The 8,099-nt window shown below is 33.9% G+C and overlaps 1 protein-coding gene across 1 annotated transcript in view; it reads right to left on the reverse strand.

Moving 5' to 3' along the window:
* Nucleotides 1–1,002, reverse strand: part of LOC141447590 (organic solute transporter alpha-like protein) — a 45,804-nt gene extending 44,802 nt beyond the window's left edge. The window contains exon 1 of the mRNA XM_074115301.1: nt 765–1,002. The gene's annotated coding sequence lies outside the window, so the exon portion shown is untranslated. The remainder of the gene's footprint in view (nt 1–764) is intronic.
* Nucleotides 1,003–8,099: the final 7,097 nt, after the last annotated feature.

The following is an 8,099-nucleotide window of genomic DNA, read 5'->3' on the forward strand; positions in this document are numbered from 1 at the left end:
TGTATCCACAAATTATTATTTTATGATATTCAATAACATTTAATTGTTTTATAAATTTATCTTTACATATTGCAAAGTAAATAAACTAATAAATAATAACTAAACCTGTATTTGAATGAAAATGGCAGCAGTCCTATATATTACTTATTTCAATATCCTCGTAATTCTGTTCAATTTCAAACCTATCACATTTAAAATTCTTTTTGAAAGAATATCTTTACTTTAATGAATGAAATTTTCATTTGTTTCAATCAAATTGATTTATTTTGGACAGGCTGAAGAGCCACAAAATTTGGATAAAAGAACCACCAGTTGCCGACCCGAATAGTCGAAAGAGACGATGATTTGAACGAGAGCATTATGCATTGTGCAACCAAAGTTCGATACCTGGGATTACAACATGGTCAACCTAGCTTAAGAGGAAAAAGTTGGAGGAGAAATCGATTGGAAGCTAATAATGGTCGATGTCAGTGCGTCACTCAAAAAACATGAGATTTACGCAAAAAAAAATTTCTTGCTGCCCAGAAAAACACATAATTGGTGGCTAGTTACCAACTTCTTAAAAAATAGAAGATTAGCAATTCGCTGTGATTTTAAATAGAAATTAAAAATTTATAGATTTCTTTAGCATATACGAGTATGTTTAAAATAAAATGAATTAGACTAAATAGGGGTCAATTAATTCATGATCACTATCCAATTTATTTCAATGAATGTTTTCAATAGCAAAAATTGAATCTAATAATAAAATAATGATAGCATACCTCTTAAGAAGGGTGTTATTAATACATAGACAAAACAGAATGTTCACTTTCACTAGTGTTAAAGGCACTTACTACTTCACTGTCGGTGAACAGGGCTGAACTGAGAGAAGTACTCTTAATGTTAGGCAACGGTCTGTCGAGGGTTGCCCCTCCAGGCATTCATTGTCTTTTTTACCCCAGCAGGATTTTATGTGAATCAAGTTCTCACCTCTTTTAAAAATTAATGTTTAAAAATACATTAATAAGTATAATTACCATTAATTTAATTTTTTATTCTAACTTTATAACTATATTGATCAGAGTATAAAGTATTATAGAACTAAAGTAACTGCTTTAACGTAGGACTTCACAGAAATATTTAAAAACAAGGAAAAAAAATAAAAGTAATAATCTAGCGTAATTTTTTTAAAAAACGAGTTTTTACAGAAATTATACTTTAAACATTTTCCAAATTGTTTGATTTTTTTCCCCAAAAATAAAACAAATAAATAAACGTGTTATTATTAAAGACGAAATAATCAACCAACCAGATTGTACGTCTTTACTACTTTTTTTTTAAAACAGAATTAACGATTTCTTTAAGATCTTATTCATTTCTAAGATTTCCTAACTGATGTGAAAACTCGTTCCTATTGGTAGTGATCAAATCCTTTTTAGCAGGATTCATCCAATAGAGAAGGGATTCATTGAGAGGTTAGTGCATTAGACTATCATGCAGAGATACCACGGTTTCTACGCTTGAGATTATCACTTTCAGTACAAGCACCCAGATGGTAGTGGAACAAAACTGAAATAATCTGCGTAGCTAAGAACACCCTTAAGTAAAGAAGATGAGAGGTGGAATTAGACGTGAGATGCAGGAGAAGAGGAACTACTGGTAACAGTCAACGTTACACCTAACAATGAACATTCCTGAAGGAGATCTCCCGGCCACTGGGCTTTTGGCTTATCTGGATTGGTAGAAGAGGTGAGAGGTTGTACACAAGGATTAGGGCAGTGAGAGATTGTAGCGTAACACTTTTTCCTTGGTTCGTTTAAGCAAGGAATGTTGAAATCTTTGGGTAGACTCAGGTTTATGACATAGAACGGGACATCAACTATAAAGCAGTAAAATCTAAAAATGAAAAGTCTGTAAATTTGTTTGTTTGACTGAGCTCCAGACTTCTAGCCCGTAAGTCCACATAGGTTGATTACAGAGATATTATCAGTCAGTTTTGTTCGGATCGTCGTGGCTTGTCTTTTAAGATTAGTGAATGGGTTCTAAGTTTTATCTTTTGTCTATGAACAGCCCAGATAGTGCCAGATCTGTAAAAGAAAGATAATGGTTGATATAAATTGTTGAAAGAGAAGAGACACGAGGACAGAACCCCCGCCAGAGAGTTAATGTGGCTTGATAACATTTTTGGGGTTTAGTGTAATTCTCTTCTTATTTTTTTCCCCTCAGGATGTAAAGGTTTGTCTTTAATATGTGAGATGATGAAGGGTTTAGTACTTGTCGCAAGTGTGACTGTGATAACCACAAAGTTATGCAGATGGGTGTGGGAATGTCCGATGTACCCACCTGAAAGCCCAATTCCCTTCAAAAGTAAAGGTGTAAATTTTAATTTTCATAAATTAATATTAAAACCTTCCTAATCTTACAGAATCTGACCTATTAATTAGTTGATGTATGGAGAGGTACAAGGAAGCATGAAAAAGGAAAACGTTATGTTAAAAACAAAACAAAAAATTAAAGTAATCGGCCCAACAGTCTAGTACTGAGCCTTGGCCTCCTTAACCCGCTTGCTTCCGCCAGTCATCACTACTAGTTGCGGCCACTTTCTTCCTGTTTCTTACTGGAGCAGTTTTCTAGTTCTTCACTTATTCCATCCGTTCATCATAATTTGGGCCTGGCTACCTGCCTAACCCGGCGTACTTCCTTCTCCAAGAGCCTTTTGGGCACTTCCTCATCCGACATCTAAGCCTATCTGGACCTACCAATTTTGATCGTGTCTATTTTCTTGAAAAGATGCTGTAATTCTTTCTTTTCTTTTCCTCCAAATCGTGTCCTCTCGGAAAAGGGCCATAGAATTCTTCTTTCAAAAAATTTTAGCACCCTCTTTATCTTTTATTGACACTGCCCAGGCTAAAGAACCATATGTAAGCTCCGGCCGTATTAAGAGTGGGTATTAAACGGTCACTTTTCTCCTTGAAATTAATTTGCTCCTCATTTGGATATTCAGCCTAAAGTAGCTCCTTTTGCCAGCATTACTCCGTGTAATTTCCAGAAATATTTCTTTAGCCCTGGTGATGAGAGAGCCCAGATATACGAGGGTCGTTTGAAAAGTCCGTGCAAAAATAAAAACTACTTAATTTTTTGGGGTAAACCTTTTTTATTTTTCAACATAGTCTCCTTTTAGGCTTATACACTTCGTCCAACGCTGCTCTAGTTTGTTGATCCCTTCCGAATAATAGGATTTGTCCAAGTCTGAAAAATAGCCATTCGTTTCTGCAATCACCTCCTCGTTTGAATAAAATCTTTTTCCCGCCAGCCATTTCTTCATATTGGGGAACAAATAGTAGTCCGAGAGAGCCAAGTCTGGAGAATAGGGGGGATGTGAAACGAGTTGGAACCCTATTTCCATTAATTTTGCGACCACAACTGCTGAGGTGTGAGCTGGTGCGTTGTGATGGAAAAGGCCTTTTTTGTGGGCCAATCGTGGGCGTTTTTCTTGCAGCTCGGTTTTCAAACGGTCCAATAACGATGAATAATATGCACCTGTAATAGTTTTACCCTTTTCCAGATAGTCGATGAGGATTATTCCTTGCGAATTCCAAAAGACAGTCGCCATAATCTTTCCGGCCGAAGGAACGGTCTTCGCCTTTTTTGGCGCAGATTCCCCCTTGGTAACCCGTTGTTTAGATTGTTCTTTGGTCTCAGTAGTGTAGTGATGTATCCATGTTTCATCCACAGTGACGAAACGACGCTTAAAGTCCTGCGGATTCTTCTGGAACAGCTGCAAACCGTCCTTGCAACACTTCACACGATTTCGTTTTTGGTCAAGCGTGAGCAATCACGGCACCCATCTTGCGGATAGCTTTGTCATGTCCAAATGTTGATGCAAAATATTATGTACCCGTTCATTCGAGATGCCCACAGCACTAGCAATCTCACGCACCTTCACTCTTCTGTCATCCATCACCATATCATGGATTTTATCAATGATTTCTGGAGTAGTAACCTCAACAGGGCGTCCAGAACGTTCAGCGTCACTTGTGCCCATATGGCCACTCCGAAAATTTTGAAACCACTTATAAACTGTTCTAATCGAAGGTGCAGAGTCACCATAATGTTTATCAAGCTTCTCTTTAGTCTCCTGAGGCGTTTTGCCTTTCATAAAGTAGTGTTTAATCAACACACGAAATTCTTTTTCGTCCATTTTTTGAAAATCACTCGACTTCCTCGATTCAAACGAATGCCAAACACAAAGAAATAGATCGATCTGGCTGAAACTTAGTGTGTGTTCTTTCGAGAGATGCTACTAACTAAACATAACCTCGATACGCGCCAGTGGTGCTATCTCTCTGACTTTGCACGGACTTTTCAAACGACCCTCGTATAAATGTGTCCACTCTCTCTACCCTTTTATGCTTCTAATTCTTCGAGAAGTGTATCCACTTGCCGGCCCACCAAAGTGCAAATATTTATTTTTATTCATGTTTGCTTAAATCCCTACGTTTTCAGCTGCTTTCACTAGACTATATGTAGATATAGCATTGCTAATTTAGGCCCCTTTAAGAAAAATAAAACTACAAAATTTTATCTTAATGAAATTTCGAAAAATTATGTTAAATGAACTTTTCTTGGATTTTAAAAAGGAAAAAGATACACTCGAAGTTATTATTATTATTTTTATTTTAATCGATTTTTATTGTACATATTATTTTTAAAAAACGAGTAATTTGAGCTGTTGCAAAAATATCCAAGTTTTAGGTTGAATTCAGTGAGGAATAAGTGTTACTGTAATTTTTTTGTAAGTGCGCCAGCGTAACTAACTTTGGTAAGCTGTCCATATAAATTATTTTTCTTTATCTTCTGATGGTTGTTCTTTATATTGGCTTGTCAGATAGCAATATTATGCATATTTAACTTATCTATTCATTAAAAGGTGAATTCAATCTAATTATATTCGTATTATCGTAATATTTCCTTCAACTGTACGAAAATTGAGGGTTTTCTTTTTTAATTTTAAAAAAACTTTAATTAGCACAAAACAAGAAAATTATAAGTTTTTGGAAAGATAAGCATGTTCGCCACACAGAGATAATACTGAAAACACTACAAGTTATTGAATGACTAATTTTTTTTTTTTTGTATGGTCCCACTAATTGTAATTTAACTCTTAATCGTAAATGAAGAAATTTAATTTAGTTAATGGAAAAATTCATCGCTTCCGGTGATTCCGAGATTTTACTCTTTTTTTTTTATGCAACGATTGCAAGGATACAATTACACTAACTTCAAACCAAACGTACATATTTCACGTTTTGGTTTAGTGGCCAAAGTTTTCACTGTTCACCTTTTTCCCTCTCGGGAATTTCAAAAAAACTCACACGCCTATTCCAAGCTGGCTTGAGATATTATATAAGGTGATATTCTGAATTACTCCACATGTCTGTTTTTGTCAACTTAACACAAGGTTATACAATGTAATATTACTTCTTCAGCTTTAAGCCCCTAGTAAATTAAGAATTTTGAGTAAATACCATTTATTGGGCTTCACCACGACTCCTAAACAGTTCCTTCAAAGTGAATCAGTCATTAATTTAAGAAATGGGAGTCTCTCTTTTTTTAAAAGCAGCTCACTTTGCCTAGAAGTTTTTTAATTGTGCTACAGTATTGTTAATTTTTATGAATTTCATACAGTTTATTTGTGACGTCTACTTGCTTGATAAGAAATCTTTTCCTATCAGTCGTAGGCTCAATCATGTTTCGGCTTCACAAATTCAATTTTTGTAAATGAAATGATATGCCTTGCTTTTTTTCCCTAAAATTTATTTACTCAATAAAAGACAAAAATCGTTTTTTTCCTCAGGATTCTTGGTGGGATCCCCTACATTGTGCTACTCTACAGGCACTTTTCAACTTTTGAGTTTCTCCATTTTATCCAACCAGAAGAGAGAAAACGTCTTTATCTCCTGACTTCCCAGGAGTACATAGTAAACCATTTAATTATGTGTAGAGTTTACTATGCCTATATTTTGGGCGAGTTCAAGTAAGTAAACCGTCGATCTGGTTTTGTGGAAGTTCTTTGAAGGCGAAATACCAAATCCGGATCGGATTTCTCTCCATTAAAAAAAGGAAGTGATTCTTCTTTCAATCGGACGTAGCGTTTTAAATTTAATTAAATCTCTAAAATGATTAACTTTAATCACTTAATAAATTAGCCTTGAACATCCAAAATATTAGTCTTCGGAAAATTTTAGTTTTCTAGCCAGAAAACGCCCCATCGTTCTTTCTTTCTTTATAAAGAGCTAACCCAAGAGCATCGTTAAAAAGATTCAATAAATTACAATTACATTTATTTATTAAATACATGTAATTGTATAAACATATCGACTTTACGAGCTCTCTGCAAAGAATAAATTATAAATCGGACACTATCTTCAATTCAATTAATGATAACTTTAAAATAAATCAAAGATATTTACAAAAAGTTACTACTTTTCGGAAGTAAACTGGCATATCATACATAAATATAATATATGAACCTACGATAATAAAAAAATATGACTATTAATTACTTATCGAAAACCAATGACACAAAAACTAATAATAGATAAAAAAAAAATATTAATAACCAAACAATAGTAATTGTAAAGAAATGTCTATTTTTAAAGCCGGTCCTAAAGCCAAAGTAGCACACGGCATAAATAAAAATTCGATATTTAAAATATTGTAATTAAATAAAACATTAGAAAATTTGACGTTTCATTCGGTAATGACAAACACTTTTCTTCATTTTGTGGGCGACCATTGTCAATTTTAGCGGTACCTAAAGTGCACAATGGAAAGACGAAAAATTCTTTCCTATTATGACATATGTACTGTCTCATAATGGAAAAAGACTCTAACCAAAAAATGTCTCAAGAATTATAAAATATTTTTTTGCGAATCGAACCGACACAATATTTTCGGAAACAAAATATTTTCTGTTTGTAATAATTAATGATACAAAGGTCAAAATATTTAGAAATATTTATGTTAATTTAATCTTCCTTGAGCGCAACAAAATATAAATAAGGTTAAACCATTGTTAATCGTTTACACAACAATTCTGAAGGTAAATTATTGAACATTCAATAATTCAACACTCCATGAAAAAAACGCATATTTACATTTTAATGTATTGTCCCTATGATGTTCTCGTTAACACCAATTTATTTATAGTTTGGGAATAATTGAAGCCAATACCACCGGTTCAATTCAGTTCAAACTTTCATCAAATCATTCGCTTCTTTCAAATCTTCTATTTTCCTCTTCTTAATCAAATGAGAATACAAACTTAGCTTCATATTGTTGTTCATTCTTTTTGGTGACTGATTCATAGTTTCAATAGGATGAAAAAATAATTGCCATTTCAGTCGTGATAAATTTATTTTGCCGAGCTTTCGACCTAGGGATTAGGTTATCTTCAGGGCTAGTTTACAAAGCAATATTTTTACATTACAGGGTCTTCTGTCTTGTCTGTTCATGGACTTCAATTTTTTTTTTTTGCGACTGATAATTTCTTAGGCTAAACAGAATTATTTATTAGAAGGAAGTACCAAACATTATTTTCAAAATTTCGTGTGAACACTCACACGATCTTCTCTTACAACTCTAGGTTCTATCTCATAACTTTTTTCAAACTCCAAATATTTGAAATTACTTTCAATTTTTACCATCATTATAAAGTTAGTAAATCCACACAATCTCGTCTTCGGCGAGGCCGAATGTACGATTTTTTTAGATATCGTAAAGAGCTTATAACATTGACTAACCCTTTCATTTTTTTGAGACCATTAGCCCATATTAATAGGAAGTCAGCGTACATTAGCACCTTAAGAGAAGGGAATCACTGTGGTTACCAAGTCAATTATCATTAACAATTAACATCGTTGTACTTAAGAATGAACCTTGTCCGGCCATTTCTGGTTTATTTATACTTGGAAGAGAAATTATTGGGCTTCCCGCTTACCAAGCGCTGTGACAAAAATGATATTAATCTCTCGAAGAAGCCTAGCCTATAGAAACATCTATTTCTATAACTTCAAGTTTGTCTGTGTCGTTAATTGACTTAGCCTATTTAGTTA

The sequence above is a fragment of the Rhodnius prolixus genome, unplaced genomic scaffold (assembly GCF_049639745.1).
Source record: "Rhodnius prolixus isolate KJV_2025 unplaced genomic scaffold, Rpr scaffold_1, whole genome shotgun sequence".
In the NCBI taxonomy this organism is placed as follows: domain Eukaryota; kingdom Metazoa; phylum Arthropoda; class Insecta; order Hemiptera; family Reduviidae; genus Rhodnius; species Rhodnius prolixus.